This window comes from Anomaloglossus baeobatrachus, chromosome 3 (genome assembly GCF_048569485.1).
Source record: "Anomaloglossus baeobatrachus isolate aAnoBae1 chromosome 3, aAnoBae1.hap1, whole genome shotgun sequence".
Classification (NCBI taxonomy): domain Eukaryota; kingdom Metazoa; phylum Chordata; class Amphibia; order Anura; family Aromobatidae; genus Anomaloglossus; species Anomaloglossus baeobatrachus.
In genome coordinates, this window is record NC_134355.1 from 697,635,687 (window position 1) to 697,660,779 (window position 25,093).

The 25,093-nt window shown below is 47.1% G+C and overlaps 48 non-coding genes across 48 annotated transcripts; 16 read left to right on the top strand and 32 right to left on the bottom strand.

The window, feature by feature from the left end:
• The first annotated feature begins 254 nt into the window (after window positions 1-254).
• TRNAN-GUU (transfer RNA asparagine (anticodon GUU)) lies at window positions 255-328 on the top strand. Its single transcript has one exon. It is a non-coding gene; the product is annotated as a tRNA-Asn (tRNA).
• Window positions 329-755: 427 nt separating this feature from the next.
• On the bottom strand, window positions 756-841 carry TRNAY-GUA (transfer RNA tyrosine (anticodon GUA)). The gene is given in 2 exon segments: window positions 756-791; window positions 805-841. It is a non-coding gene; the product is annotated as a tRNA-Tyr (tRNA).
• A 106-nt stretch (window positions 842-947) lies between these two features.
• TRNAA-AGC (transfer RNA alanine (anticodon AGC)) lies at window positions 948-1,020 on the bottom strand. Its single transcript has one exon. It is a non-coding gene; the product is annotated as a tRNA-Ala (tRNA).
• Window positions 1,021-1,853: 833 nt separating this feature from the next.
• On the top strand, window positions 1,854-1,927 carry TRNAN-GUU (transfer RNA asparagine (anticodon GUU)). Its single transcript has one exon. It is a non-coding gene; the product is annotated as a tRNA-Asn (tRNA).
• Window positions 1,928-2,354: 427 nt separating this feature from the next.
• Window positions 2,355-2,440, bottom strand: TRNAY-GUA (transfer RNA tyrosine (anticodon GUA)). Its single transcript is given in 2 exon segments — window positions 2,355-2,390; window positions 2,404-2,440. It is a non-coding gene; the product is annotated as a tRNA-Tyr (tRNA).
• A 106-nt stretch (window positions 2,441-2,546) lies between these two features.
• Window positions 2,547-2,619, bottom strand: TRNAA-AGC (transfer RNA alanine (anticodon AGC)). The gene has a single exon. It is a non-coding gene; the product is annotated as a tRNA-Ala (tRNA).
• Window positions 2,620-3,458: 839 nt separating this feature from the next.
• TRNAN-GUU (transfer RNA asparagine (anticodon GUU)) lies at window positions 3,459-3,532 on the top strand. Its single transcript has one exon. It is a non-coding gene; the product is annotated as a tRNA-Asn (tRNA).
• Window positions 3,533-3,959: 427 nt separating this feature from the next.
• Window positions 3,960-4,045, bottom strand: TRNAY-GUA (transfer RNA tyrosine (anticodon GUA)). The gene is given in 2 exon segments: window positions 3,960-3,995; window positions 4,009-4,045. It is a non-coding gene; the product is annotated as a tRNA-Tyr (tRNA).
• A 106-nt stretch (window positions 4,046-4,151) lies between these two features.
• Window positions 4,152-4,224, bottom strand: TRNAA-AGC (transfer RNA alanine (anticodon AGC)). Its single transcript has one exon. It is a non-coding gene; the product is annotated as a tRNA-Ala (tRNA).
• Window positions 4,225-5,063: 839 nt separating this feature from the next.
• On the top strand, window positions 5,064-5,137 carry TRNAN-GUU (transfer RNA asparagine (anticodon GUU)). The gene has a single exon. It is a non-coding gene; the product is annotated as a tRNA-Asn (tRNA).
• A 427-nt stretch (window positions 5,138-5,564) lies between these two features.
• On the bottom strand, window positions 5,565-5,650 carry TRNAY-GUA (transfer RNA tyrosine (anticodon GUA)). Its single transcript is given in 2 exon segments — window positions 5,565-5,600; window positions 5,614-5,650. It is a non-coding gene; the product is annotated as a tRNA-Tyr (tRNA).
• A 106-nt stretch (window positions 5,651-5,756) lies between these two features.
• Window positions 5,757-5,829, bottom strand: TRNAA-AGC (transfer RNA alanine (anticodon AGC)). The gene has a single exon. It is a non-coding gene; the product is annotated as a tRNA-Ala (tRNA).
• Window positions 5,830-6,662: 833 nt separating this feature from the next.
• TRNAN-GUU (transfer RNA asparagine (anticodon GUU)) lies at window positions 6,663-6,736 on the top strand. Its single transcript has one exon. It is a non-coding gene; the product is annotated as a tRNA-Asn (tRNA).
• A 427-nt stretch (window positions 6,737-7,163) lies between these two features.
• TRNAY-GUA (transfer RNA tyrosine (anticodon GUA)) lies at window positions 7,164-7,249 on the bottom strand. Its single transcript is given in 2 exon segments — window positions 7,164-7,199; window positions 7,213-7,249. It is a non-coding gene; the product is annotated as a tRNA-Tyr (tRNA).
• Window positions 7,250-7,355: 106 nt separating this feature from the next.
• Window positions 7,356-7,428, bottom strand: TRNAA-AGC (transfer RNA alanine (anticodon AGC)). Its single transcript has one exon. It is a non-coding gene; the product is annotated as a tRNA-Ala (tRNA).
• An 839-nt stretch (window positions 7,429-8,267) lies between these two features.
• Window positions 8,268-8,341, top strand: TRNAN-GUU (transfer RNA asparagine (anticodon GUU)). Its single transcript has one exon. It is a non-coding gene; the product is annotated as a tRNA-Asn (tRNA).
• Window positions 8,342-8,768: 427 nt separating this feature from the next.
• TRNAY-GUA (transfer RNA tyrosine (anticodon GUA)) lies at window positions 8,769-8,854 on the bottom strand. Its single transcript is given in 2 exon segments — window positions 8,769-8,804; window positions 8,818-8,854. It is a non-coding gene; the product is annotated as a tRNA-Tyr (tRNA).
• A 106-nt stretch (window positions 8,855-8,960) lies between these two features.
• TRNAA-AGC (transfer RNA alanine (anticodon AGC)) lies at window positions 8,961-9,033 on the bottom strand. Its single transcript has one exon. It is a non-coding gene; the product is annotated as a tRNA-Ala (tRNA).
• Window positions 9,034-9,873: 840 nt separating this feature from the next.
• On the top strand, window positions 9,874-9,947 carry TRNAN-GUU (transfer RNA asparagine (anticodon GUU)). Its single transcript has one exon. It is a non-coding gene; the product is annotated as a tRNA-Asn (tRNA).
• Window positions 9,948-10,374: 427 nt separating this feature from the next.
• On the bottom strand, window positions 10,375-10,460 carry TRNAY-GUA (transfer RNA tyrosine (anticodon GUA)). The gene is given in 2 exon segments: window positions 10,375-10,410; window positions 10,424-10,460. It is a non-coding gene; the product is annotated as a tRNA-Tyr (tRNA).
• Window positions 10,461-10,566: 106 nt separating this feature from the next.
• TRNAA-AGC (transfer RNA alanine (anticodon AGC)) lies at window positions 10,567-10,639 on the bottom strand. The gene has a single exon. It is a non-coding gene; the product is annotated as a tRNA-Ala (tRNA).
• Window positions 10,640-11,478: 839 nt separating this feature from the next.
• Window positions 11,479-11,552, top strand: TRNAN-GUU (transfer RNA asparagine (anticodon GUU)). Its single transcript has one exon. It is a non-coding gene; the product is annotated as a tRNA-Asn (tRNA).
• A 427-nt stretch (window positions 11,553-11,979) lies between these two features.
• Window positions 11,980-12,065, bottom strand: TRNAY-GUA (transfer RNA tyrosine (anticodon GUA)). Its single transcript is given in 2 exon segments — window positions 11,980-12,015; window positions 12,029-12,065. It is a non-coding gene; the product is annotated as a tRNA-Tyr (tRNA).
• Window positions 12,066-12,171: 106 nt separating this feature from the next.
• Window positions 12,172-12,244, bottom strand: TRNAA-AGC (transfer RNA alanine (anticodon AGC)). Its single transcript has one exon. It is a non-coding gene; the product is annotated as a tRNA-Ala (tRNA).
• Window positions 12,245-13,083: 839 nt separating this feature from the next.
• Window positions 13,084-13,157, top strand: TRNAN-GUU (transfer RNA asparagine (anticodon GUU)). Its single transcript has one exon. It is a non-coding gene; the product is annotated as a tRNA-Asn (tRNA).
• Window positions 13,158-13,584: 427 nt separating this feature from the next.
• On the bottom strand, window positions 13,585-13,670 carry TRNAY-GUA (transfer RNA tyrosine (anticodon GUA)). The gene is given in 2 exon segments: window positions 13,585-13,620; window positions 13,634-13,670. It is a non-coding gene; the product is annotated as a tRNA-Tyr (tRNA).
• Window positions 13,671-13,776: 106 nt separating this feature from the next.
• TRNAA-AGC (transfer RNA alanine (anticodon AGC)) lies at window positions 13,777-13,849 on the bottom strand. Its single transcript has one exon. It is a non-coding gene; the product is annotated as a tRNA-Ala (tRNA).
• Window positions 13,850-14,688: 839 nt separating this feature from the next.
• On the top strand, window positions 14,689-14,762 carry TRNAN-GUU (transfer RNA asparagine (anticodon GUU)). The gene has a single exon. It is a non-coding gene; the product is annotated as a tRNA-Asn (tRNA).
• A 427-nt stretch (window positions 14,763-15,189) lies between these two features.
• On the bottom strand, window positions 15,190-15,275 carry TRNAY-GUA (transfer RNA tyrosine (anticodon GUA)). Its single transcript is given in 2 exon segments — window positions 15,190-15,225; window positions 15,239-15,275. It is a non-coding gene; the product is annotated as a tRNA-Tyr (tRNA).
• Window positions 15,276-15,381: 106 nt separating this feature from the next.
• TRNAA-AGC (transfer RNA alanine (anticodon AGC)) lies at window positions 15,382-15,454 on the bottom strand. The gene has a single exon. It is a non-coding gene; the product is annotated as a tRNA-Ala (tRNA).
• An 839-nt stretch (window positions 15,455-16,293) lies between these two features.
• TRNAN-GUU (transfer RNA asparagine (anticodon GUU)) lies at window positions 16,294-16,367 on the top strand. Its single transcript has one exon. It is a non-coding gene; the product is annotated as a tRNA-Asn (tRNA).
• Window positions 16,368-16,794: 427 nt separating this feature from the next.
• Window positions 16,795-16,880, bottom strand: TRNAY-GUA (transfer RNA tyrosine (anticodon GUA)). The gene is given in 2 exon segments: window positions 16,795-16,830; window positions 16,844-16,880. It is a non-coding gene; the product is annotated as a tRNA-Tyr (tRNA).
• A 106-nt stretch (window positions 16,881-16,986) lies between these two features.
• Window positions 16,987-17,059, bottom strand: TRNAA-AGC (transfer RNA alanine (anticodon AGC)). The gene has a single exon. It is a non-coding gene; the product is annotated as a tRNA-Ala (tRNA).
• Window positions 17,060-17,898: 839 nt separating this feature from the next.
• TRNAN-GUU (transfer RNA asparagine (anticodon GUU)) lies at window positions 17,899-17,972 on the top strand. Its single transcript has one exon. It is a non-coding gene; the product is annotated as a tRNA-Asn (tRNA).
• Window positions 17,973-18,399: 427 nt separating this feature from the next.
• TRNAY-GUA (transfer RNA tyrosine (anticodon GUA)) lies at window positions 18,400-18,485 on the bottom strand. Its single transcript is given in 2 exon segments — window positions 18,400-18,435; window positions 18,449-18,485. It is a non-coding gene; the product is annotated as a tRNA-Tyr (tRNA).
• Window positions 18,486-18,591: 106 nt separating this feature from the next.
• Window positions 18,592-18,664, bottom strand: TRNAA-AGC (transfer RNA alanine (anticodon AGC)). Its single transcript has one exon. It is a non-coding gene; the product is annotated as a tRNA-Ala (tRNA).
• Window positions 18,665-19,503: 839 nt separating this feature from the next.
• On the top strand, window positions 19,504-19,577 carry TRNAN-GUU (transfer RNA asparagine (anticodon GUU)). Its single transcript has one exon. It is a non-coding gene; the product is annotated as a tRNA-Asn (tRNA).
• A 427-nt stretch (window positions 19,578-20,004) lies between these two features.
• TRNAY-GUA (transfer RNA tyrosine (anticodon GUA)) lies at window positions 20,005-20,090 on the bottom strand. The gene is given in 2 exon segments: window positions 20,005-20,040; window positions 20,054-20,090. It is a non-coding gene; the product is annotated as a tRNA-Tyr (tRNA).
• Window positions 20,091-20,196: 106 nt separating this feature from the next.
• TRNAA-AGC (transfer RNA alanine (anticodon AGC)) lies at window positions 20,197-20,269 on the bottom strand. Its single transcript has one exon. It is a non-coding gene; the product is annotated as a tRNA-Ala (tRNA).
• Window positions 20,270-21,108: 839 nt separating this feature from the next.
• TRNAN-GUU (transfer RNA asparagine (anticodon GUU)) lies at window positions 21,109-21,182 on the top strand. Its single transcript has one exon. It is a non-coding gene; the product is annotated as a tRNA-Asn (tRNA).
• Window positions 21,183-21,609: 427 nt separating this feature from the next.
• On the bottom strand, window positions 21,610-21,695 carry TRNAY-GUA (transfer RNA tyrosine (anticodon GUA)). Its single transcript is given in 2 exon segments — window positions 21,610-21,645; window positions 21,659-21,695. It is a non-coding gene; the product is annotated as a tRNA-Tyr (tRNA).
• A 106-nt stretch (window positions 21,696-21,801) lies between these two features.
• Window positions 21,802-21,874, bottom strand: TRNAA-AGC (transfer RNA alanine (anticodon AGC)). Its single transcript has one exon. It is a non-coding gene; the product is annotated as a tRNA-Ala (tRNA).
• Window positions 21,875-22,713: 839 nt separating this feature from the next.
• On the top strand, window positions 22,714-22,787 carry TRNAN-GUU (transfer RNA asparagine (anticodon GUU)). Its single transcript has one exon. It is a non-coding gene; the product is annotated as a tRNA-Asn (tRNA).
• A 427-nt stretch (window positions 22,788-23,214) lies between these two features.
• TRNAY-GUA (transfer RNA tyrosine (anticodon GUA)) lies at window positions 23,215-23,300 on the bottom strand. The gene is given in 2 exon segments: window positions 23,215-23,250; window positions 23,264-23,300. It is a non-coding gene; the product is annotated as a tRNA-Tyr (tRNA).
• A 106-nt stretch (window positions 23,301-23,406) lies between these two features.
• Window positions 23,407-23,479, bottom strand: TRNAA-AGC (transfer RNA alanine (anticodon AGC)). Its single transcript has one exon. It is a non-coding gene; the product is annotated as a tRNA-Ala (tRNA).
• Window positions 23,480-24,318: 839 nt separating this feature from the next.
• Window positions 24,319-24,392, top strand: TRNAN-GUU (transfer RNA asparagine (anticodon GUU)). Its single transcript has one exon. It is a non-coding gene; the product is annotated as a tRNA-Asn (tRNA).
• Window positions 24,393-24,819: 427 nt separating this feature from the next.
• Window positions 24,820-24,905, bottom strand: TRNAY-GUA (transfer RNA tyrosine (anticodon GUA)). The gene is given in 2 exon segments: window positions 24,820-24,855; window positions 24,869-24,905. It is a non-coding gene; the product is annotated as a tRNA-Tyr (tRNA).
• Window positions 24,906-25,011: 106 nt separating this feature from the next.
• TRNAA-AGC (transfer RNA alanine (anticodon AGC)) lies at window positions 25,012-25,084 on the bottom strand. The gene has a single exon. It is a non-coding gene; the product is annotated as a tRNA-Ala (tRNA).
• Window positions 25,085-25,093: the final 9 nt, after the last annotated feature.

Genomic DNA, 25,093 nt, shown 5'->3' on the forward strand with positions numbered 1-25,093 from the left:
TGCTGCTGGATGCTGCTACCTTGAGGAGAATTGTACTTATCGACTGACTTTTGAAAAGTGACTAGAAGGGAGGGTGTCTATGGGATGGAATCCGACAGCAGGATCTTATTGTCGGCAACTTGAGCTCTACTGAGCACCGGCAATTGTCTCTTTGTTTTTGCTGATTTCTTTTTGTCATATTATGTTCAAAGGTTCCCCTGAGGAACCTGCGCCTGGCCTGGCTGGGAGTTCCCGTGGAAAGGCCAGACATCTGCGTCTCTGTGGCGCAATCGGTTAGCGCGTTCGGCTGTTAACCGAAAGGTTGGTGGTTCAAGCCCACCCAGGGACGTGGGCCACTTTTGCTTGAGTAGCATGCTACGGGGGAAGAAGATTCCACGTTGGCTTTCATCTGCTCTTCCAATAAAAAGCCCTGTTGCTTGCTCGCTACCTCCCTTTTGAACTCCCTAGATACTACAGAAGAGACCTTTCTAAAAGAGCTCTTTGTCGATAGAGGGAAGGAGCTTAGCCGTGTTTTCCCAGGAACCATGGTCTCTTTTGCTGGCATCGCATGTTATGGGTGGAAAAGATTCCATGTTGGTTTTCAGCTGAGCTGCTCTCCCAACAAGTAAATCTCTGTTGCTCTCTGCCTTTGTTTTGACCTCCTCGGGTACAACGGAGGAAACCTTTCTAAAAGACCTGTTGTAGATGGACAGAAGGAGCATACCTGGGCTGTGTTGACCAGGAGGATGAACCATCCGATAGAATTCACAAAAAATTCCTTCGAGCCGGAATTGAACCAGCGACCTAAGGATTGCTGATTTACTGCTACAGTCCTCCGCTCTACCAGCTGAGCTATCGAAGGCATGTTTTGCTCATGCTTGAAAGCCTCCTAGTTTTAGCTGTTGGAGCCTTGAGCATGAGGTAAAAAGAAACTCTCGACTACCATGTGAAAAAAACAAAATCAGCTTTGGAGAATGCGGGCATCGATCCCGCTACCTCTCGCATGCTAAGCGAGCGCTCTACCACTTGAGCTAATCCCCCTGGCATGGTAGACTTGCCTTTACTTTCTTCCCACACCCTGTGGTGGCTTTCACATAAAGTCAGGTGTGACGTTGCATTGTTACATGGCAACTGATTTCTAAAAGTAGATCGCTTTTTTTTTTTTTTTTTTTTAAGTGCGGATACCATTTTGCCATAGTAGAAGATCATCGGAGGAGTTTATAGGGTGACGGGGGGCTTATGAATACATGCACACCTCTTCCAAGCAAACCCTTTGCACATATGTGCAGAACTGAGTGGTAAGGCATGAAAAAAGCCTTAATAATTTGGAGAAGAAAGTTGCGACGCAGCAAATACGCATGCAGAGCCATTGGTCTTTTTGGCTGTGGGGCTGAAAAACACCCGGGCTATAGGAAATGCTGTGACGTGGGGAATTCTTCTTTTTCCATCAGCATGTGATGAGCAGGGATTTGGGCCTTTGGTTTATATTTTTGATCAGAAACGCGTTTGTGTTGACAGAAGAGATTTGGCGACTTCTATGAAAATGATCTCATAGCAGAGGATGGTTTCGATCCATCGACCTCTGGGTTATGGGCCCAGCACGCTTCCGCTGCGCCACTCTGCTGCTGGATGCTGCTACCTTGAGGAGAATTGTACTTATCGACTGACTTTTGAAAAGTGACTAGAAGGGAGGGTGTCTATGGGATGGAATCCGACAGCAGGATCTTATTGTCGGCAACTTGAGCTCTACTGAGCACCGGCAATTGTCTCTTTGTTTTTGCTGATTTCTTTTTGTCATATTATGTTCAAAGGTTCCCCTGAGGAACCTGCGCCTGGCCTGGCTGGGAGTTCCCGTGGAAAGGCCAGACATCTGCGTCTCTGTGGCGCAATCGGTTAGCGCGTTCGGCTGTTAACCGAAAGGTTGGTGGTTCAAGCCCACCCAGGGACGTGGGCCACTTTTGCTTGAGTAGCATGCTACGGGGGAAGAAGATTCCACGTTGGCTTTCATCTGCTCTTCCAATAAAAAGCCCTGTTGCTTGCTCGCTACCTCCCTTTTGAACTCCCTAGATACTACAGAAGAGACCTTTCTAAAAGAGCTCTTTGTCGATAGAGGGAAGGAGCTTAGCCGTGTTTTCCCAGGAACCATGGTCTCTTTTGCTGGCATCGCATGTTATGGGTGGAAAAGATTCCATGTTGGTTTTCAGCTGAGCTGCTCTCCCAACAAGTAAATCTCTGTTGCTCTCTGCCTTTGTTTTGACCTCCTCGGGTACAACGGAGGAAACCTTTCTAAAAGACCTGTTGTAGATGGACAGAAGGAGCATACCTGGGCTGTGTTGACCAGGAGGATGAACCATCCGATAGAATTCACAAAAAATTCCTTCGAGCCGGAATTGAACCAGCGACCTAAGGATTGCTGATTTACTGCTACAGTCCTCCGCTCTACCAGCTGAGCTATCGAAGGCATGTTTTGCTCATGCTTGAAAGCCTCCTAGTTTTAGCTGTTGGAGCCTTGAGCATGAGGTAAAAAGAAACTCTCGACTACCATGTGAAAAAAACAAAATCAGCTTTGGAGAATGCGGGCATCGATCCCGCTACCTCTCGCATGCTAAGCGAGCGCTCTACCACTTGAGCTAATCCCCCTGGCATGGTAGACTTGCCTTTACTTTCTTCCCACACCCTGTGGTGGCTTTCACATAAAGTCAGGTGTGACGTTGCATTGTTACATGGCAACTGATTTCTAAAAGTAGATCGCTTTTTTTTTTTTTTTTTTTTTTTTTTAAGTGCGGATACCATTTTGCCATAGTAGAAGATCATCGGAGGAGTTTATAGGGTGACGGGGGGCTTATGAATACATGCACACCTCTTCCAAGCAAACCCTTTGCACATATGTGCAGAACTGAGTGGTAAGGCATGAAAAAAGCCTTAATAATTTGGAGAAGAAAGTTGCGACGCAGCAAATACGCATGCAGAGCCATTGGTCTTTTTGGCTGTGGGGCTGAAAAACACCCGGGCTATAGGAAATGCTGTGACGTGGGGAATTCTTCTTTTTCCATCAGCATGTGATGAGCAGGGATTTGGGCCTTTGGTTTATATTTTTGATCAGAAACGCGTTTGTGTTGACAGAAGAGATTTGGCGACTTCTATGAAAATGATCTCATAGCAGAGGATGGTTTCGATCCATCGACCTCTGGGTTATGGGCCCAGCACGCTTCCGCTGCGCCACTCTGCTGCTGGATGCTGCTACCTTGAGGAGAATTGTACTTATCGACTGACTTTTGAAAAGTGACTAGAAGGGAGGGTGTCTATGGGATGGAATCCGACAGCAGGATCTTATTGTCGGCAACTTGAGCTCTACTGAGCACCGGCAATTGTCTCTTTGTTTTTGCTGATTTCTTTTTGTCATATTATGTTCAAAGGTTCCCCTGAGGAACCTGCGCCTGGCCTGGCTGGGAGTTCCCGTGGAAAGGCCAGACATCTGCGTCTCTGTGGCGCAATCGGTTAGCGCGTTCGGCTGTTAACCGAAAGGTTGGTGGTTCAAGCCCACCCAGGGACGTGGGCCACTTTTGCTTGAGTAGCATGCTACGGGGGAAGAAGATTCCACGTTGGCTTTCATCTGCTCTTCCAATAAAAAGCCCTGTTGCTTGCTCGCTACCTCCCTTTTGAACTCCCTAGATACTACAGAAGAGACCTTTCTAAAAGAGCTCTTTGTCGATAGAGGGAAGGAGCTTAGCCGTGTTTTCCCAGGAACCATGGTCTCTTTTGCTGGCATCGCATGTTATGGGTGGAAAAGATTCCATGTTGGTTTTCAGCTGAGCTGCTCTCCCAACAAGTAAATCTCTGTTGCTCTCTGCCTTTGTTTTGACCTCCTCGGGTACAACGGAGGAAACCTTTCTAAAAGACCTGTTGTAGATGGACAGAAGGAGCATACCTGGGCTGTGTTGACCAGGAGGATGAACCATCCGATAGAATTCACAAAAAATTCCTTCGAGCCGGAATTGAACCAGCGACCTAAGGATTGCTGATTTACTGCTACAGTCCTCCGCTCTACCAGCTGAGCTATCGAAGGCATGTTTTGCTCATGCTTGAAAGCCTCCTAGTTTTAGCTGTTGGAGCCTTGAGCATGAGGTAAAAAGAAACTCTCGACTACCATGTGAAAAAAACAAAATCAGCTTTGGAGAATGCGGGCATCGATCCCGCTACCTCTCGCATGCTAAGCGAGCGCTCTACCACTTGAGCTAATCCCCCTGGCATGGTAGACTTGCCTTTACTTTCTTCCCACACCCTGTGGTGGCTTTCACATAAAGTCAGGTGTGACGTTGCATTGTTACATGGCAACTGATTTCTAAAAGTAGATCGCTTTTTTTTTTTTTTTTTTTTTTTTTTAAGTGCGGATACCATTTTGCCATAGTAGAAGATCATCGGAGGAGTTTATAGGGTGACGGGGGGCTTATGAATACATGCACACCTCTTCCAAGCAAACCCTTTGCACATATGTGCAGAACTGAGTGGTAAGGCATGAAAAAAGCCTTAATAATTTGGAGAAGAAAGTTGCGACGCAGCAAATACGCATGCAGAGCCATTGGTCTTTTTGGCTGTGGGGCTGAAAAACACCCGGGCTATAGGAAATGCTGTGACGTGGGGAATTCTTCTTTTTCCATCAGCATGTGATGAGCAGGGATTTGGGCCTTTGGTTTATATTTTTGATCAGAAACGCGTTTGTGTTGACAGAAGAGATTTGGCGACTTCTATGAAAATGATCTCATAGCAGAGGATGGTTTCGATCCATCGACCTCTGGGTTATGGGCCCAGCACGCTTCCGCTGCGCCACTCTGCTGCTGGATGCTGCTACCTTGAGGAGAATTGTACTTATCGACTGACTTTTGAAAAGTGACTAGAAGGGAGGGTGTCTATGGGATGGAATCCGACAGCAGGATCTTATTGTCGGCAACTTGAGCTCTACTGAGCACCGGCAATTGTCTCTTTGTTTTTGCTGATTTCTTTTTGTCATATTATGTTCAAAGGTTCCCCTGAGGAACCTGCGCCTGGCCTGGCTGGGAGTTCCCGTGGAAAGGCCAGACATCTGCGTCTCTGTGGCGCAATCGGTTAGCGCGTTCGGCTGTTAACCGAAAGGTTGGTGGTTCAAGCCCACCCAGGGACGTGGGCCACTTTTGCTTGAGTAGCATGCTACGGGGGAAGAAGATTCCACGTTGGCTTTCATCTGCTCTTCCAATAAAAAGCCCTGTTGCTTGCTCGCTACCTCCCTTTTGAACTCCCTAGATACTACAGAAGAGACCTTTCTAAAAGAGCTCTTTGTCGATAGAGGGAAGGAGCTTAGCCGTGTTTTCCCAGGAACCATGGTCTCTTTTGCTGGCATCGCATGTTATGGGTGGAAAAGATTCCATGTTGGTTTTCAGCTGAGCTGCTCTCCCAACAAGTAAATCTCTGTTGCTCTCTGCCTTTGTTTTGACCTCCTCGGGTACAACGGAGGAAACCTTTCTAAAAGACCTGTTGTAGATGGACAGAAGGAGCATACCTGGGCTGTGTTGACCAGGAGGATGAACCATCCGATAGAATTCACAAAAAATTCCTTCGAGCCGGAATTGAACCAGCGACCTAAGGATTGCTGATTTACTGCTACAGTCCTCCGCTCTACCAGCTGAGCTATCGAAGGCATGTTTTGCTCATGCTTGAAAGCCTCCTAGTTTTAGCTGTTGGAGCCTTGAGCATGAGGTAAAAAGAAACTCTCGACTACCATGTGAAAAAAACAAAATCAGCTTTGGAGAATGCGGGCATCGATCCCGCTACCTCTCGCATGCTAAGCGAGCGCTCTACCACTTGAGCTAATCCCCCTGGCATGGTAGACTTGCCTTTACTTTCTTCCCACACCCTGTGGTGGCTTTCACATAAAGTCAGGTGTGACGTTGCATTGTTACATGGCAACTGATTTCTAAAAGTAGATCGCTTTTTTTTTTTTTTTTTTTTAAGTGCGGATACCATTTTGCCATAGTAGAAGATCATCGGAGGAGTTTATAGGGTGACGGGGGGCTTATGAATACATGCACACCTCTTCCAAGCAAACCCTTTGCACATATGTGCAGAACTGAGTGGTAAGGCATGAAAAAAGCCTTAATAATTTGGAGAAGAAAGTTGCGACGCAGCAAATACGCATGCAGAGCCATTGGTCTTTTTGGCTGTGGGGCTGAAAAACACCCGGGCTATAGGAAATGCTGTGACGTGGGGAATTCTTCTTTTTCCATCAGCATGTGATGAGCAGGGATTTGGGCCTTTGGTTTATATTTTTGATCAGAAACGCGTTTGTGTTGACAGAAGAGATTTGGCGACTTCTATGAAAATGATCTCATAGCAGAGGATGGTTTCGATCCATCGACCTCTGGGTTATGGGCCCAGCACGCTTCCGCTGCGCCACTCTGCTGCTGGATGCTGCTACCTTGAGGAGAATTGTACTTATCGACTGACTTTTGAAAAGTGACTAGAAGGGAGGGTGTCTATGGGATGGAATCCGACAGCAGGATCTTATTGTCGGCAACTTGAGCTCTACTGAGCACCGGCAATTGTCTCTTTGTTTTTGCTGATTTCTTTTTGTCATATTATGTTCAAAGGTTCCCCTGAGGAACCTGCGCCTGGCCTGGCTGGGAGTTCCCGTGGAAAGGCCAGACATCTGCGTCTCTGTGGCGCAATCGGTTAGCGCGTTCGGCTGTTAACCGAAAGGTTGGTGGTTCAAGCCCACCCAGGGACGTGGGCCACTTTTGCTTGAGTAGCATGCTACGGGGGAAGAAGATTCCACGTTGGCTTTCATCTGCTCTTCCAATAAAAAGCCCTGTTGCTTGCTCGCTACCTCCCTTTTGAACTCCCTAGATACTACAGAAGAGACCTTTCTAAAAGAGCTCTTTGTCGATAGAGGGAAGGAGCTTAGCCGTGTTTTCCCAGGAACCATGGTCTCTTTTGCTGGCATCGCATGTTATGGGTGGAAAAGATTCCATGTTGGTTTTCAGCTGAGCTGCTCTCCCAACAAGTAAATCTCTGTTGCTCTCTGCCTTTGTTTTGACCTCCTCGGGTACAACGGAGGAAACCTTTCTAAAAGACCTGTTGTAGATGGACAGAAGGAGCATACCTGGGCTGTGTTGACCAGGAGGATGAACCATCCGATAGAATTCACAAAAAATTCCTTCGAGCCGGAATTGAACCAGCGACCTAAGGATTGCTGATTTACTGCTACAGTCCTCCGCTCTACCAGCTGAGCTATCGAAGGCATGTTTTGCTCATGCTTGAAAGCCTCCTAGTTTTAGCTGTTGGAGCCTTGAGCATGAGGTAAAAAGAAACTCTCGACTACCATGTGAAAAAAACAAAATCAGCTTTGGAGAATGCGGGCATCGATCCCGCTACCTCTCGCATGCTAAGCGAGCGCTCTACCACTTGAGCTAATCCCCCTGGCATGGTAGACTTGCCTTTACTTTCTTCCCACACCCTGTGGTGGCTTTCACATAAAGTCAGGTGTGACGTTGCATTGTTACATGGCAACTGATTTCTAAAAGTAGATCGCTTTTTTTTTTTTTTTTTTTTTTTTTTAAGTGCGGATACCATTTTGCCATAGTAGAAGATCATCGGAGGAGTTTATAGGGTGACGGGGGGCTTATGAATACATGCACACCTCTTCCAAGCAAACCCTTTGCACATATGTGCAGAACTGAGTGGTAAGGCATGAAAAAAGCCTTAATAATTTGGAGAAGAAAGTTGCGACGCAGCAAATACGCATGCAGAGCCATTGGTCTTTTTGGCTGTGGGGCTGAAAAACACCCGGGCTATAGGAAATGCTGTGACGTGGGGAATTCTTCTTTTTCCATCAGCATGTGATGAGCAGGGATTTGGGCCTTTGGTTTATATTTTTGATCAGAAACGCGTTTGTGTTGACAGAAGAGACTTGGCGACTTCTATGAAAATGATCTCATAGCAGAGGATGGTTTCGATCCATCGACCTCTGGGTTATGGGCCCAGCACGCTTCCGCTGCGCCACTCTGCTGCTGGATGCTGCTACCTTGAGGAGAATTGTACTTATCGACTGACTTTTGAAAAGTGACTAGAAGGGAGGGTGTCTATGGGATGGAATCCGACAGCAGGATCTTATTGTCGGCAACTTGAGCTCTACTGAGCACCGGCAATTGTCTCTTTGTTTTTGCTGATTTCTTTTTGTCATATTATGTTCAAAGGTTCCCCTGAGGAACCTGCGCCTGGCCTGGCTGGGAGTTCCCGTGGAAAGGCCAGACATCTGCGTCTCTGTGGCGCAATCGGTTAGCGCGTTCGGCTGTTAACCGAAAGGTTGGTGGTTCAAGCCCACCCAGGGACGTGGGCCACTTTTGCTTGAGTAGCATGCTACGGGGGAAGAAGATTCCACGTTGGCTTTCATCTGCTCTTCCAATAAAAAGCCCTGTTGCTTGCTCGCTACCTCCCTTTTGAACTCCCTAGATACTACAGAAGAGACCTTTCTAAAAGAGCTCTTTGTCGATAGAGGGAAGGAGCTTAGCCGTGTTTTCCCAGGAACCATGGTCTCTTTTGCTGGCATCGCATGTTATGGGTGGAAAAGATTCCATGTTGGTTTTCAGCTGAGCTGCTCTCCCAACAAGTAAATCTCTGTTGCTCTCTGCCTTTGTTTTGACCTCCTCGGGTACAACGGAGGAAACCTTTCTAAAAGACCTGTTGTAGATGGACAGAAGGAGCATACCTGGGCTGTGTTGACCAGGAGGATGAACCATCCGATAGAATTCACAAAAAATTCCTTCGAGCCGGAATTGAACCAGCGACCTAAGGATTGCTGATTTACTGCTACAGTCCTCCGCTCTACCAGCTGAGCTATCGAAGGCATGTTTTGCTCATGCTTGAAAGCCTCCTAGTTTTAGCTGTTGGAGCCTTGAGCATGAGGTAAAAAGAAACTCTCGACTACCATGTGAAAAAAACAAAATCAGCTTTGGAGAATGCGGGCATCGATCCCGCTACCTCTCGCATGCTAAGCGAGCGCTCTACCACTTGAGCTAATCCCCCTGGCATGGTAGACTTGCCTTTACTTTCTTCCCACACCCTGTGGTGGCTTTCACATAAAGTCAGGTGTGACGTTGCATTGTTACATGGCAACTGATTTCTAAAAGTAGATCGCTTTTTTTTTTTTTTTTTTTTTTTTTTTAAGTGCGGATACCATTTTGCCATAGTAGAAGATCATCGGAGGAGTTTATAGGGTGACGGGGGGCTTATGAATACATGCACACCTCTTCCAAGCAAACCCTTTGCACATATGTGCAGAACTGAGTGGTAAGGCATGAAAAAAGCCTTAATAATTTGGAGAAGAAAGTTGCGACGCAGCAAATACGCATGCAGAGCCATTGGTCTTTTTGGCTGTGGGGCTGAAAAACACCCGGGCTATAGGAAATGCTGTGACGTGGGGAATTCTTCTTTTTCCATCAGCATGTGATGAGCAGGGATTTGGGCCTTTGGTTTATATTTTTGATCAGAAACGCGTTTGTGTTGACAGAAGAGACTTGGCGACTTCTATGAAAATGATCTCATAGCAGAGGATGGTTTCGATCCATCGACCTCTGGGTTATGGGCCCAGCACGCTTCCGCTGCGCCACTCTGCTGCTGGATGCTGCTACCTTGAGGAGAATTGTACTTATCGACTGACTTTTGAAAAGTGACTAGAAGGGAGGGTGTCTATGGGATGGAATCCGACAGCAGGATCTTATTGTCGGCAACTTGAGCTCTACTGAGCACCGGCAATTGTCTCTTTGTTTTTGCTGATTTCTTTTTGTCATATTATGTTCAAAGGTTCCCCTGAGGAACCTGCGCCTGGCCTGGCTGGGAGTTCCCGTGGAAAGGCCAGACATCTGCGTCTCTGTGGCGCAATCGGTTAGCGCGTTCGGCTGTTAACCGAAAGGTTGGTGGTTCAAGCCCACCCAGGGACGTGGGCCACTTTTGCTTGAGTAGCATGCTACGGGGGAAGAAGATTCCACGTTGGCTTTCATCTGCTCTTCCAATAAAAAGCCCTGTTGCTTGCTCGCTACCTCCCTTTTGAACTCCCTAGATACTACAGAAGAGACCTTTCTAAAAGAGCTCTTTGTCGATAGAGGGAAGGAGCTTAGCCGTGTTTTCCCAGGAACCATGGTCTCTTTTGCTGGCATCGCATGTTATGGGTGGAAAAGATTCCATGTTGGTTTTCAGCTGAGCTGCTCTCCCAACAAGTAAATCTCTGTTGCTCTCTGCCTTTGTTTTGACCTCCTCGGGTACAACGGAGGAAACCTTTCTAAAAGACCTGTTGTAGATGGACAGAAGGAGCATACCTGGGCTGTGTTGACCAGGAGGATGAACCATCCGATAGAATTCACAAAAAATTCCTTCGAGCCGGAATTGAACCAGCGACCTAAGGATTGCTGATTTACTGCTACAGTCCTCCGCTCTACCAGCTGAGCTATCGAAGGCATGTTTTGCTCATGCTTGAAAGCCTCCTAGTTTTAGCTGTTGGAGCCTTGAGCATGAGGTAAAAAGAAACTCTCGACTACCATGTGAAAAAAACAAAATCAGCTTTGGAGAATGCGGGCATCGATCCCGCTACCTCTCGCATGCTAAGCGAGCGCTCTACCACTTGAGCTAATCCCCCTGGCATGGTAGACTTGCCTTTACTTTCTTCCCACACCCTGTGGTGGCTTTCACATAAAGTCAGGTGTGACGTTGCATTGTTACATGGCAACTGATTTCTAAAAGTAGATCGCTTTTTTTTTTTTTTTTTTTTTTTTTTAAGTGCGGATACCATTTTGCCATAGTAGAAGATCATCGGAGGAGTTTATAGGGTGACGGGGGGCTTATGAATACATGCACACCTCTTCCAAGCAAACCCTTTGCACATATGTGCAGAACTGAGTGGTAAGGCATGAAAAAAGCCTTAATAATTTGGAGAAGAAAGTTGCGACGCAGCAAATACGCATGCAGAGCCATTGGTCTTTTTGGCTGTGGGGCTGAAAAACACCCGGGCTATAGGAAATGCTGTGACGTGGGGAATTCTTCTTTTTCCATCAGCATGTGATGAGCAGGGATTTGGGCCTTTGGTTTATATTTTTGATCAGAAACGCGTTTGTGTTGACAGAAGAGACTTGGCGACTTCTATGAAAATGATCTCATAGCAGAGGATGGTTTCGATCCATCGACCTCTGGGTTATGGGCCCAGCACGCTTCCGCTGCGCCACTCTGCTGCTGGATGCTGCTACCTTGAGGAGAATTGTACTTATCGACTGACTTTTGAAAAGTGACTAGAAGGGAGGGTGTCTATGGGATGGAATCCGACAGCAGGATCTTATTGTCGGCAACTTGAGCTCTACTGAGCACCGGCAATTGTCTCTTTGTTTTTGCTGATTTCTTTTTGTCATATTATGTTCAAAGGTTCCCCTGAGGAACCTGCGCCTGGCCTGGCTGGGAGTTCCCGTGGAAAGGCCAGACATCTGCGTCTCTGTGGCGCAATCGGTTAGCGCGTTCGGCTGTTAACCGAAAGGTTGGTGGTTCAAGCCCACCCAGGGACGTGGGCCACTTTTGCTTGAGTAGCATGCTACGGGGGAAGAAGATTCCACGTTGGCTTTCATCTGCTCTTCCAATAAAAAGCCCTGTTGCTTGCTCGCTACCTCCCTTTTGAACTCCCTAGATACTACAGAAGAGACCTTTCTAAAAGAGCTCTTTGTCGATAGAGGGAAGGAGCTTAGCCGTGTTTTCCCAGGAACCATGGTCTCTTTTGCTGGCATCGCATGTTATGGGTGGAAAAGATTCCATGTTGGTTTTCAGCTGAGCTGCTCTCCCAACAAGTAAATCTCTGTTGCTCTCTGCCTTTGTTTTGACCTCCTCGGGTACAACGGAGGAAACCTTTCTAAAAGACCTGTTGTAGATGGACAGAAGGAGCATACCTGGGCTGTGTTGACCAGGAGGATGAACCATCCGATAGAATTCACAAAAAATTCCTTCGAGCCGGAATTGAACCAGCGACCTAAGGATTGCTGATTTACTGCTACAGTCCTCCGCTCTACCAGCTGAGCTATCGAAGGCATGTTTTGCTCATGCTTGAAAGCCTCCTAGTTTTAGCTGTTGGAGCCTTGAGCATGAGGTAAAAAGAAACTCTCGACTACCATGTGAAAAAAACAAAATCAGCTTTGGAGAATGCGGGCATCGATCCCGCTACCTCTCGCATGCTAAGCGAGCGCTCTACCACTTGAGCTAATCCCCCTGGCATGGTAGACTTGCCTTTACTTTCTTCCCACACCCTGTGGTGGCTTTCACATAAAGTCAGGTGTGACGTTGCATTGTTACATGGCAACTGATTTCTAAAAGTAGATCGCTTTTTTTTTTTTTTTTTTTTTTTTTTAAGTGCGGATACCATTTTGCCATAGTAGAAGATCATCGGAGGAGTTTATAGGGTGACGGGGGGCTTATGAATACATGCACACCTCTTCCAAGCAAACCCTTTGCACATATGTGCAGAACTGAGTGGTAAGGCATGAAAAAAGCCTTAATAATTTGGAGAAGAAAGTTGCGACGCAGCAAATACGCATGCAGAGCCATTGGTCTTTTTGGCTGTGGGGCTGAAAAACACCCGGGCTATAGGAAATGCTGTGACGTGGGGAATTCTTCTTTTTCCATCAGCATGTGATGAGCAGGGATTTGGGCCTTTGGTTTATATTTTTGATCAGAAACGCGTTTGTGTTGACAGAAGAGATTTGGCGACTTCTATGAAAATGATCTCATAGCAGAGGATGGTTTCGATCCATCGACCTCTGGGTTATGGGCCCAGCACGCTTCCGCTGCGCCACTCTGCTGCTGGATGCTGCTACCTTGAGGAGAATTGTACTTATCGACTGACTTTTGAAAAGTGACTAGAAGGGAGGGTGTCTATGGGATGGAATCCGACAGCAGGATCTTATTGTCGGCAACTTGAGCTCTACTGAGCACCGGCAATTGTCTCTTTGTTTTTGCTGATTTCTTTTTGTCATATTATGTTCAAAGGTTCCCCTGAGGAACCTGCGCCTGGCCTGGCTGGGAGTTCCCGTGGAAAGGCCAGACATCTGCGTCTCTGTGGCGCAATCGGTTAGCGCGTTCGGCTGTTAACCGAAAGGTTGGTGGTTCAAGCCCACCCAGGGACGTGGGCCACTTTTGCTTGAGTAGCATGCTACGGGGGAAGAAGATTCCACGTTGGCTTTCATCTGCTCTTCCAATAAAAAGCCCTGTTGCTTGCTCGCTACCTCCCTTTTGAACTCCCTAGATACTACAGAAGAGACCTTTCTAAAAGAGCTCTTTGTCGATAGAGGGAAGGAGCTTAGCCGTGTTTTCCCAGGAACCATGGTCTCTTTTGCTGGCATCGCATGTTATGGGTGGAAAAGATTCCATGTTGGTTTTCAGCTGAGCTGCTCTCCCAACAAGTAAATCTCTGTTGCTCTCTGCCTTTGTTTTGACCTCCTCGGGTACAACGGAGGAAACCTTTCTAAAAGACCTGTTGTAGATGGACAGAAGGAGCATACCTGGGCTGTGTTGACCAGGAGGATGAACCATCCGATAGAATTCACAAAAAATTCCTTCGAGCCGGAATTGAACCAGCGACCTAAGGATTGCTGATTTACTGCTACAGTCCTCCGCTCTACCAGCTGAGCTATCGAAGGCATGTTTTGCTCATGCTTGAAAGCCTCCTAGTTTTAGCTGTTGGAGCCTTGAGCATGAGGTAAAAAGAAACTCTCGACTACCATGTGAAAAAAACAAAATCAGCTTTGGAGAATGCGGGCATCGATCCCGCTACCTCTCGCATGCTAAGCGAGCGCTCTACCACTTGAGCTAATCCCCCTGGCATGGTAGACTTGCCTTTACTTTCTTCCCACACCCTGTGGTGGCTTTCACATAAAGTCAGGTGTGACGTTGCATTGTTACATGGCAACTGATTTCTAAAAGTAGATCGCTTTTTTTTTTTTTTTTTTTTTTTTTTAAGTGCGGATACCATTTTGCCATAGTAGAAGATCATCGGAGGAGTTTATAGGGTGACGGGGGGCTTATGAATACATGCACACCTCTTCCAAGCAAACCCTTTGCACATATGTGCAGAACTGAGTGGTAAGGCATGAAAAAAGCCTTAATAATTTGGAGAAGAAAGTTGCGACGCAGCAAATACGCATGCAGAGCCATTGGTCTTTTTGGCTGTGGGGCTGAAAAACACCCGGGCTATAGGAAATGCTGTGACGTGGGGAATTCTTCTTTTTCCATCAGCATGTGATGAGCAGGGATTTGGGCCTTTGGTTTATATTTTTGATCAGAAACGCGTTTGTGTTGACAGAAGAGATTTGGCGACTTCTATGAAAATGATCTCATAGCAGAGGATGGTTTCGATCCATCGACCTCTGGGTTATGGGCCCAGCACGCTTCCGCTGCGCCACTCTGCTGCTGGATGCTGCTACCTTGAGGAGAATTGTACTTATCGACTGACTTTTGAAAAGTGACTAGAAGGGAGGGTGTCTATGGGATGGAATCCGACAGCAGGATCTTATTGTCGGCAACTTGAGCTCTACTGAGCACCGGCAATTGTCTCTTTGTTTTTGCTGATTTCTTTTTGTCATATTATGTTCAAAGGTTCCCCTGAGGAACCTGCGCCTGGCCTGGCTGGGAGTTCCCGTGGAAAGGCCAGACATCTGCGTCTCTGTGGCGCAATCGGTTAGCGCGTTCGGCTGTTAACCGAAAGGTTGGTGGTTCAAGCCCACCCAGGGACGTGGGCCACTTTTGCTTGAGTAGCATGCTACGGGGGAAGAAGATTCCACGTTGGCTTTCATCTGCTCTTCCAATAAAAAGCCCTGTTGCTTGCTCGCTACCTCCCTTTTGAACTCCCTAGATACTACAGAAGAGACCTTTCTAAAAGAGCTCTTTGTCGATAGAGGGAAGGAGCTTAGCCGTGTTTTCCCAGGAACCATGGTCTCTTTTGCTGGCATCGCATGTTATGGGTGGAAAAGATTCCATGTTGGTTTTCAGCTGAGCTGCTCTCCCAACAAGTAAATCTCTGTTGCTCTCTGCCTTTGTTTTGACCTCCTCGGGTACAACGGAGGAAACCTTTCTAAAAGACCTGTTGTAGATGGACAGAAGGAGCATACCTGGGCTGTGTTGACCAGGAGGATGAACCATCCGATAGAATTCACAAAAAATTCCTTCGAGCCGGAATTGAACCAGCGACCTAAGGATTGCTGATTTACTGCTACAGTCCTCCGCTCTACCAGCTGAGCTATCGAAGGCATGTTTTGCTCATGCTTGAAAGCCTCCTAGTTTTAGCTGTTGGAGCCTTGAGCATGAGGTAAAAAGAAACTCTCGACTACCATGTGAAAAAAACAAAATCAGCTTTGGAGAATGCGGGCATCGATCCCGCTACCTCTCGCATGCTAAGCGAGCGCTCTACCACTTGAGCTAATCCCCCTGGCATGGTAGACTTGCCTTTACTTTCTTCCCACACCCTGTGGTGGCTTTCACATAAAGTCAGGTGTGACGTTGCATTGTTACATGGCAACTGATTTCTAAAAGTAGATCGCTTTTTTTTTTTTTTTTTTTTTTTTTTAAGTGCGGATACCATTTTGCCATAGTAGAAGATCATCGGAGGAGTTTATAGGGTGACGGGGGGCTTATGAATACATGCACACCTCTTCCAAGCAAACCCTTTGCACATATGTGCAGAACTGAGTGGTAAGGCATGAAAAAAGCCTTAATAATTTGGAGAAGAAAGTTGCGACGCAGCAAATACGCATGCAGAGCCATTGGTCTTTTTGGCTGTGGGGCTGAAAAACACCCGGGCTATAGGAAATGCTGTGACGTGGGGAATTCTTCTTTTTCCATCAGCATGTGATGAGCAGGGATTTGGGCCTTTGGTTTATATTTTTGATCAGAAACGCGTTTGTGTTGACAGAAGAGATTTGGCGACTTCTATGAAAATGATCTCATAGCAGAGGATGGTTTCGATCCATCGACCTCTGGGTTATGGGCCCAGCACGCTTCCGCTGCGCCACTCTGCTGCTGGATGCTGCTACCTTGAGGAGAATTGTACTTATCGACTGACTTTTGAAAAGTGACTAGAAGGGAGGGTGTCTATGGGATGGAATCCGACAGCAGGATCTTATTGTCGGCAACTTGAGCTCTACTGAGCACCGGCAATTGTCTCTTTGTTTTTGCTGATTTCTTTTTGTCATATTATGTTCAAAGGTTCCCCTGAGGAACCTGCGCCTGGCCTGGCTGGGAGTTCCCGTGGAAAGGCCAGACATCTGCGTCTCTGTGGCGCAATCGGTTAGCGCGTTCGGCTGTTAACCGAAAGGTTGGTGGTTCAAGCCCACCCAGGGACGTGGGCCACTTTTGCTTGAGTAGCATGCTACGGGGGAAGAAGATTCCACGTTGGCTTTCATCTGCTCTTCCAATAAAAAGCCCTGTTGCTTGCTCGCTACCTCCCTTTTGAACTCCCTAGATACTACAGAAGAGACCTTTCTAAAAGAGCTCTTTGTCGATAGAGGGAAGGAGCTTAGCCGTGTTTTCCCAGGAACCATGGTCTCTTTTGCTGGCATCGCATGTTATGGGTGGAAAAGATTCCATGTTGGTTTTCAGCTGAGCTGCTCTCCCAACAAGTAAATCTCTGTTGCTCTCTGCCTTTGTTTTGACCTCCTCGGGTACAACGGAGGAAACCTTTCTAAAAGACCTGTTGTAGATGGACAGAAGGAGCATACCTGGGCTGTGTTGACCAGGAGGATGAACCATCCGATAGAATTCACAAAAAATTCCTTCGAGCCGGAATTGAACCAGCGACCTAAGGATTGCTGATTTACTGCTACAGTCCTCCGCTCTACCAGCTGAGCTATCGAAGGCATGTTTTGCTCATGCTTGAAAGCCTCCTAGTTTTAGCTGTTGGAGCCTTGAGCATGAGGTAAAAAGAAACTCTCGACTACCATGTGAAAAAAACAAAATCAGCTTTGGAGAATGCGGGCATCGATCCCGCTACCTCTCGCATGCTAAGCGAGCGCTCTACCACTTGAGCTAATCCCCCTGGCATGGTAGACTTGCCTTTACTTTCTTCCCACACCCTGTGGTGGCTTTCACATAAAGTCAGGTGTGACGTTGCATTGTTACATGGCAACTGATTTCTAAAAGTAGATCGCTTTTTTTTTTTTTTTTTTTTTTTTTTAAGTGCGGATACCATTTTGCCATAGTAGAAGATCATCGGAGGAGTTTATAGGGTGACGGGGGGCTTATGAATACATGCACACCTCTTCCAAGCAAACCCTTTGCACATATGTGCAGAACTGAGTGGTAAGGCATGAAAAAAGCCTTAATAATTTGGAGAAGAAAGTTGCGACGCAGCAAATACGCATGCAGAGCCATTGGTCTTTTTGGCTGTGGGGCTGAAAAACACCCGGGCTATAGGAAATGCTGTGACGTGGGGAATTCTTCTTTTTCCATCAGCATGTGATGAGCAGGGATTTGGGCCTTTGGTTTATATTTTTGATCAGAAACGCGTTTGTGTTGACAGAAGAGATTTGGCGACTTCTATGAAAATGATCTCATAGCAGAGGATGGTTTCGATCCATCGACCTCTGGGTTATGGGCCCAGCACGCTTCCGCTGCGCCACTCTGCTGCTGGATGCTGCTACCTTGAGGAGAATTGTACTTATCGACTGACTTTTGAAAAGTGACTAGAAGGGAGGGTGTCTATGGGATGGAATCCGACAGCAGGATCTTATTGTCGGCAACTTGAGCTCTACTGAGCACCGGCAATTGTCTCTTTGTTTTTGCTGATTTCTTTTTGTCATATTATGTTCAAAGGTTCCCCTGAGGAACCTGCGCCTGGCCTGGCTGGGAGTTCCCGTGGAAAGGCCAGACATCTGCGTCTCTGTGGCGCAATCGGTTAGCGCGTTCGGCTGTTAACCGAAAGGTTGGTGGTTCAAGCCCACCCAGGGACGTGGGCCACTTTTGCTTGAGTAGCATGCTACGGGGGAAGAAGATTCCACGTTGGCTTTCATCTGCTCTTCCAATAAAAAGCCCTGTTGCTTGCTCGCTACCTCCCTTTTGAACTCCCTAGATACTACAGAAGAGACCTTTCTAAAAGAGCTCTTTGTCGATAGAGGGAAGGAGCTTAGCCGTGTTTTCCCAGGAACCATGGTCTCTTTTGCTGGCATCGCATGTTATGGGTGGAAAAGATTCCATGTTGGTTTTCAGCTGAGCTGCTCTCCCAACAAGTAAATCTCTGTTGCTCTCTGCCTTTGTTTTGACCTCCTCGGGTACAACGGAGGAAACCTTTCTAAAAGACCTGTTGTAGATGGACAGAAGGAGCATACCTGGGCTGTGTTGACCAGGAGGATGAACCATCCGATAGAATTCACAAAAAATTCCTTCGAGCCGGAATTGAACCAGCGACCTAAGGATTGCTGATTTACTGCTACAGTCCTCCGCTCTACCAGCTGAGCTATCGAAGGCATGTTTTGCTCATGCTTGAAAGCCTCCTAGTTTTAGCTGTTGGAGCCTTGAGCATGAGGTAAAAAGAAACTCTCGACTACCATGTGAAAAAAACAAAATCAGCTTTGGAGAATGCGGGCATCGATCCCGCTACCTCTCGCATGCTAAGCGAGCGCTCTACCACTTGAGCTAATCCCCCTGGCATGGTAGACTTGCCTTTACTTTCTTCCCACACCCTGTGGTGGCTTTCACATAAAGTCAGGTGTGACGTTGCATTGTTACATGGCAACTGATTTCTAAAAGTAGATCGCTTTTTTTTTTTTTTTTTTTTTTTTTTAAGTGCGGATACCATTTTGCCATAGTAGAAGATCATCGGAGGAGTTTATAGGGTGACGGGGGGCTTATGAATACATGCACACCTCTTCCAAGCAAACCCTTTGCACATATGTGCAGAACTGAGTGGTAAGGCATGAAAAAAGCCTTAATAATTTGGAGAAGAAAGTTGCGACGCAGCAAATACGCATGCAGAGCCATTGGTCTTTTTGGCTGTGGGGCTGAAAAACACCCGGGCTATAGGAAATGCTGTGACGTGGGGAATTCTTCTTTTTCCATCAGCATGTGATGAGCAGGGATTTGGGCCTTTGGTTTATATTTTTGATCAGAAACGCGTTTGTGTTGACAGAAGAGATTTGGCGACTTCTATGAAAATGATCTCATAGCAGAGGATGGTTTCGATCCATCGACCTCTGGGTTATGGGCCCAGCACGCTTCCGCTGCGCCACTCTGCTGCTGGATGCTGCTACCTTGAGGAGAATTGTACTTATCGACTGACTTTTGAAAAGTGACTAGAAGGGAGGGTGTCTATGGGATGGAATCCGACAGCAGGATCTTATTGTCGGCAACTTGAGCTCTACTGAGCACCGGCAATTGTCTCTTTGTTTTTGCTGATTTCTTTTTGTCATATTATGTTCAAAGGTTCCCCTGAGGAACCTGCGCCTGGCCTGGCTGGGAGTTCCCGTGGAAAGGCCAGACATCTGCGTCTCTGTGGCGCAATCGGTTAGCGCGTTCGGCTGTTAACCGAAAGGTTGGTGGTTCAAGCCCACCCAGGGACGTGGGCCACTTTTGCTTGAGTAGCATGCTACGGGGGAAGAAGATTCCACGTTGGCTTTCATCTGCTCTTCCAATAAAAAGCCCTGTTGCTTGCTCGCTACCTCCCTTTTGAACTCCCTAGATACTACAGAAGAGACCTTTCTAAAAGAGCTCTTTGTCGATAGAGGGAAGGAGCTTAGCCGTGTTTTCCCAGGAACCATGGTCTCTTTTGCTGGCATCGCATGTTATGGGTGGAAAAGATTCCATGTTGGTTTTCAGCTGAGCTGCTCTCCCAACAAGTAAATCTCTGTTGCTCTCTGCCTTTGTTTTGACCTCCTCGGGTACAACGGAGGAAACCTTTCTAAAAGACCTGTTGTAGATGGACAGAAGGAGCATACCTGGGCTGTGTTGACCAGGAGGATGAACCATCCGATAGAATTCACAAAAAATTCCTTCGAGCCGGAATTGAACCAGCGACCTAAGGATTGCTGATTTACTGCTACAGTCCTCCGCTCTACCAGCTGAGCTATCGAAGGCATGTTTTGCTCATGCTTGAAAGCCTCCTAGTTTTAGCTGTTGGAGCCTTGAGCATGAGGTAAAAAGAAACTCTCGACTACCATGTGAAAAAAACAAAATCAGCTTTGGAGAATGCGGGCATCGATCCCGCTACCTCTCGCATGCTAAGCGAGCGCTCTACCACTTGAGCTAATCCCCCTGGCATGGTAGACTTGCCTTTACTTTCTTCCCACACCCTGTGGTGGCTTTCACATAAAGTCAGGTGTGACGTTGCATTGTTACATGGCAACTGATTTCTAAAAGTAGATCGCTTTTTTTTTTTTTTTTTTTTTTTTTTAAGTGCGGATACCATTTTGCCATAGTAGAAGATCATCGGAGGAGTTTATAGGGTGACGGGGGGCTTATGAATACATGCACACCTCTTCCAAGCAAACCCTTTGCACATATGTGCAGAACTGAGTGGTAAGGCATGAAAAAAGCCTTAATAATTTGGAGAAGAAAGTTGCGACGCAGCAAATACGCATGCAGAGCCATTGGTCTTTTTGGCTGTGGGGCTGAAAAACACCCGGGCTATAGGAAATGCTGTGACGTGGGGAATTCTTCTTTTTCCATCAGCATGTGATGAGCAGGGATTTGGGCCTTTGGTTTATATTTTTGATCAGAAACGCGTTTGTGTTGACAGAAGAGATTTGGCGACTTCTATGAAAATGATCTCATAGCAGAGGATGGTTTCGATCCATCGACCTCTGGGTTATGGGCCCAGCACGCTTCCGCTGCGCCACTCTGCTGCTGGATGCTGCTACCTTGAGGAGAATTGTACTTATCGACTGACTTTTGAAAAGTGACTAGAAGGGAGGGTGTCTATGGGATGGAATCCGACAGCAGGATCTTATTGTCGGCAACTTGAGCTCTACTGAGCACCGGCAATTGTCTCTTTGTTTTTGCTGATTTCTTTTTGTCATATTATGTTCAAAGGTTCCCCTGAGGAACCTGCGCCTGGCCTGGCTGGGAGTTCCCGTGGAAAGGCCAGACATCTGCGTCTCTGTGGCGCAATCGGTTAGCGCGTTCGGCTGTTAACCGAAAGGTTGGTGGTTCAAGCCCACCCAGGGACGTGGGCCACTTTTGCTTGAGTAGCATGCTACGGGGGAAGAAGATTCCACGTTGGCTTTCATCTGCTCTTCCAATAAAAAGCCCTGTTGCTTGCTCGCTACCTCCCTTTTGAACTCCCTAGATACTACAGAAGAGACCTTTCTAAAAGAGCTCTTTGTCGATAGAGGGAAGGAGCTTAGCCGTGTTTTCCCAGGAACCATGGTCTCTTTTGCTGGCATCGCATGTTATGGGTGGAAAAGATTCCATGTTGGTTTTCAGCTGAGCTGCTCTCCCAACAAGTAAATCTCTGTTGCTCTCTGCCTTTGTTTTGACCTCCTCGGGTACAACGGAGGAAACCTTTCTAAAAGACCTGTTGTAGATGGACAGAAGGAGCATACCTGGGCTGTGTTGACCAGGAGGATGAACCATCCGATAGAATTCACAAAAAATTCCTTCGAGCCGGAATTGAACCAGCGACCTAAGGATTGCTGATTTACTGCTACAGTCCTCCGCTCTACCAGCTGAGCTATCGAAGGCATGTTTTGCTCATGCTTGAAAGCCTCCTAGTTTTAGCTGTTGGAGCCTTGAGCATGAGGTAAAAAGAAACTCTCGACTACCATGTGAAAAAAACAAAATCAGCTTTGGAGAATGCGGGCATCGATCCCGCTACCTCTCGCATGCTAAGCGAGCGCTCTACCACTTGAGCTAATCCCCCTGGCATGGTAGACTTGCCTTTACTTTCTTCCCACACCCTGTGGTGGCTTTCACATAAAGTCAGGTGTGACGTTGCATTGTTACATGGCAACTGATTTCTAAAAGTAGATCGCTTTTTTTTTTTTTTTTTTTTTTTTTTAAGTGCGGATACCATTTTGCCATAGTAGAAGATCATCGGAGGAGTTTATAGGGTGACGGGGGGCTTATGAATACATGCACACCTCTTCCAAGCAAACCCTTTGCACATATGTGCAGAACTGAGTGGTAAGGCATGAAAAAAGCCTTAATAATTTGGAGAAGAAAGTTGCGACGCAGCAAATACGCATGCAGAGCCATTGGTCTTTTTGGCTGTGGGGCTGAAAAACACCCGGGCTATAGGAAATGCTGTGACGTGGGGAATTCTTCTTTTTCCATCAGCATGTGATGAGCAGGGATTTGGGCCTTTGGTTTATATTTTTGATCAGAAACGCGTTTGTGTTGACAGAAGAGATTTGGCGACTTCTATGAAAATGATCTCATAGCAGAGGATGGTTTCGATCCATCGACCTCTGGGTTATGGGCCCAGCACGCTTCCGCTGCGCCACTCTGCTGCTGGATGCTGCTACCTTGAGGAGAATTGTACTTATCGACTGACTTTTGAAAAGTGACTAGAAGGGAGGGTGTCTATGGGATGGAATCCGACAGCAGGATCTTATTGTCGGCAACTTGAGCTCTACTGAGCACCGGCAATTGTCTCTTTGTTTTTGCTGATTTCTTTTTGTCATATTATGTTCAAAGGTTCCCCTGAGGAACCTGCGCCTGGCCTGGCTGGGAGTTCCCGTGGAAAGGCCAGACATCTGCGTCTCTGTGGCGCAATCGGTTAGCGCGTTCGGCTGTTAACCGAAAGGTTGGTGGTTCAAGCCCACCCAGGGACGTGGGCCACTTTTGCTTGAGTAGCATGCTACGGGGGAAGAAGATTCCACGTTGGCTTTCATCTGCTCTTCCAATAAAAAGCCCTGTTGCTTGCTCGCTACCTCCCTTTTGAACTCCCTAGATACTACAGAAGAGACCTTTCTAAAAGAGCTCTTTGTCGATAGAGGGAAGGAGCTTAGCCGTGTTTTCCCAGGAACCATGGTCTCTTTTGCTGGCATCGCATGTTATGGGTGGAAAAGATTCCATGTTGGTTTTCAGCTGAGCTGCTCTCCCAACAAGTAAATCTCTGTTGCTCTCTGCCTTTGTTTTGACCTCCTCGGGTACAACGGAGGAAACCTTTCTAAAAGACCTGTTGTAGATGGACAGAAGGAGCATACCTGGGCTGTGTTGACCAGGAGGATGAACCATCCGATAGAATTCACAAAAAATTCCTTCGAGCCGGAATTGAACCAGCGACCTAAGGATTGCTGATTTACTGCTACAGTCCTCCGCTCTACCAGCTGAGCTATCGAAGGCATGTTTTGCTCATGCTTGAAAGCCTCCTAGTTTTAGCTGTTGGAGCCTTGAGCATGAGGTAAAAAGAAACTCTCGACTACCATGTGAAAAAAACAAAATCAGCTTTGGAGAATGCGGGCATCGATCCCGCTACCTCTCGCATGCTAAGCGAGCGCTCTACCACTTGAGCTAATCCCCCTGGCATGGTAGACTTGCCTTTACTTTCTTCCCACACCCTGTGGTGGCTTTCACATAAAGTCAGGTGTGACGTTGCATTGTTACATGGCAACTGATTTCTAAAAGTAGATCGCTTTTTTTTTTTTTTTTTTTTTTTTTTAAGTGCGGATACCATTTTGCCATAGTAGAAGATCATCGGAGGAGTTTATAGGGTGACGGGGGGCTTATGAATACATGCACACCTCTTCCAAGCAAACCCTTTGCACATATGTGCAGAACTGAGTGGTAAGGCATGAAAAAAGCCTTAATAATTTGGAGAAGAAAGTTGCGACGCAGCAAATACGCATGCAGAGCCATTGGTCTTTTTGGCTGTGGGGCTGAAAAACACCCGGGCTATAGGAAATGCTGTGACGTGGGGAATTCTTCTTTTTCCATCAGCATGTGATGAGCAGGGATTTGGGCCTTTGGTTTATATTTTTGATCAGAAACGCGTTTGTGTTGACAGAAGAGATTTGGCGACTTCTATGAAAATGATCTCATAGCAGAGGATGGTTTCGATCCATCGACCTCTGGGTTATGGGCCCAGCACGCTTCCGCTGCGCCACTCTGCTGCTGGATGCTGCTACCTTGAGGAGAATTGTACTTATCGACTGACTTTTGAAAAGTGACTAGAAGGGAGGGTGTCTATGGGATGGAATCCGACAGCAGGATCTTATTGTCGGCAACTTGAGCTCTACTGAGCACCGGCAATTGTCTCTTTGTTTTTGCTGATTTCTTTTTGTCATATTATGTTCAAAGGTTCCCCTGAGGAACCTGCGCCTGGCCTGGCTGGGAGTTCCCGTGGAAAGGCCAGACATCTGCGTCTCTGTGGCGCAATCGGTTAGCGCGTTCGGCTGTTAACCGAAAGGTTGGTGGTTCAAGCCCACCCAGGGACGTGGGCCACTTTTGCTTGAGTAGCATGCTACGGGGGAAGAAGATTCCACGTTGGCTTTCATCTGCTCTTCCAATAAAAAGCCCTGTTGCTTGCTCGCTACCTCCCTTTTGAACTCCCTAGATACTACAGAAGAGACCTTTCTAAAAGAGCTCTTTGTCGATAGAGGGAAGGAGCTTAGCCGTGTTTTCCCAGGAACCATGGTCTCTTTTGCTGGCATCGCATGTTATGGGTGGAAAAGATTCCATGTTGGTTTTCAGCTGAGCTGCTCTCCCAACAAGTAAATCTCTGTTGCTCTCTGCCTTTGTTTTGACCTCCTCGGGTACAACGGAGGAAACCTTTCTAAAAGACCTGTTGTAGATGGACAGAAGGAGCATACCTGGGCTGTGTTGACCAGGAGGATGAACCATCCGATAGAATTCACAAAAAATTCCTTCGAGCCGGAATTGAACCAGCGACCTAAGGATTGCTGATTTACTGCTACAGTCCTCCGCTCTACCAGCTGAGCTATCGAAGGCATGTTTTGCTCATGCTTGAAAGCCTCCTAGTTTTAGCTGTTGGAGCCTTGAGCATGAGGTAAAAAGAAACTCTCGACTACCATGTGAAAAAAACAAAATCAGCTTTGGAGAATGCGGGCATCGATCCCGCTACCTCTCGCATGCTAAGCGAGCGCTCTACCACTTGAGCTAATCCCCCTGGCATGGT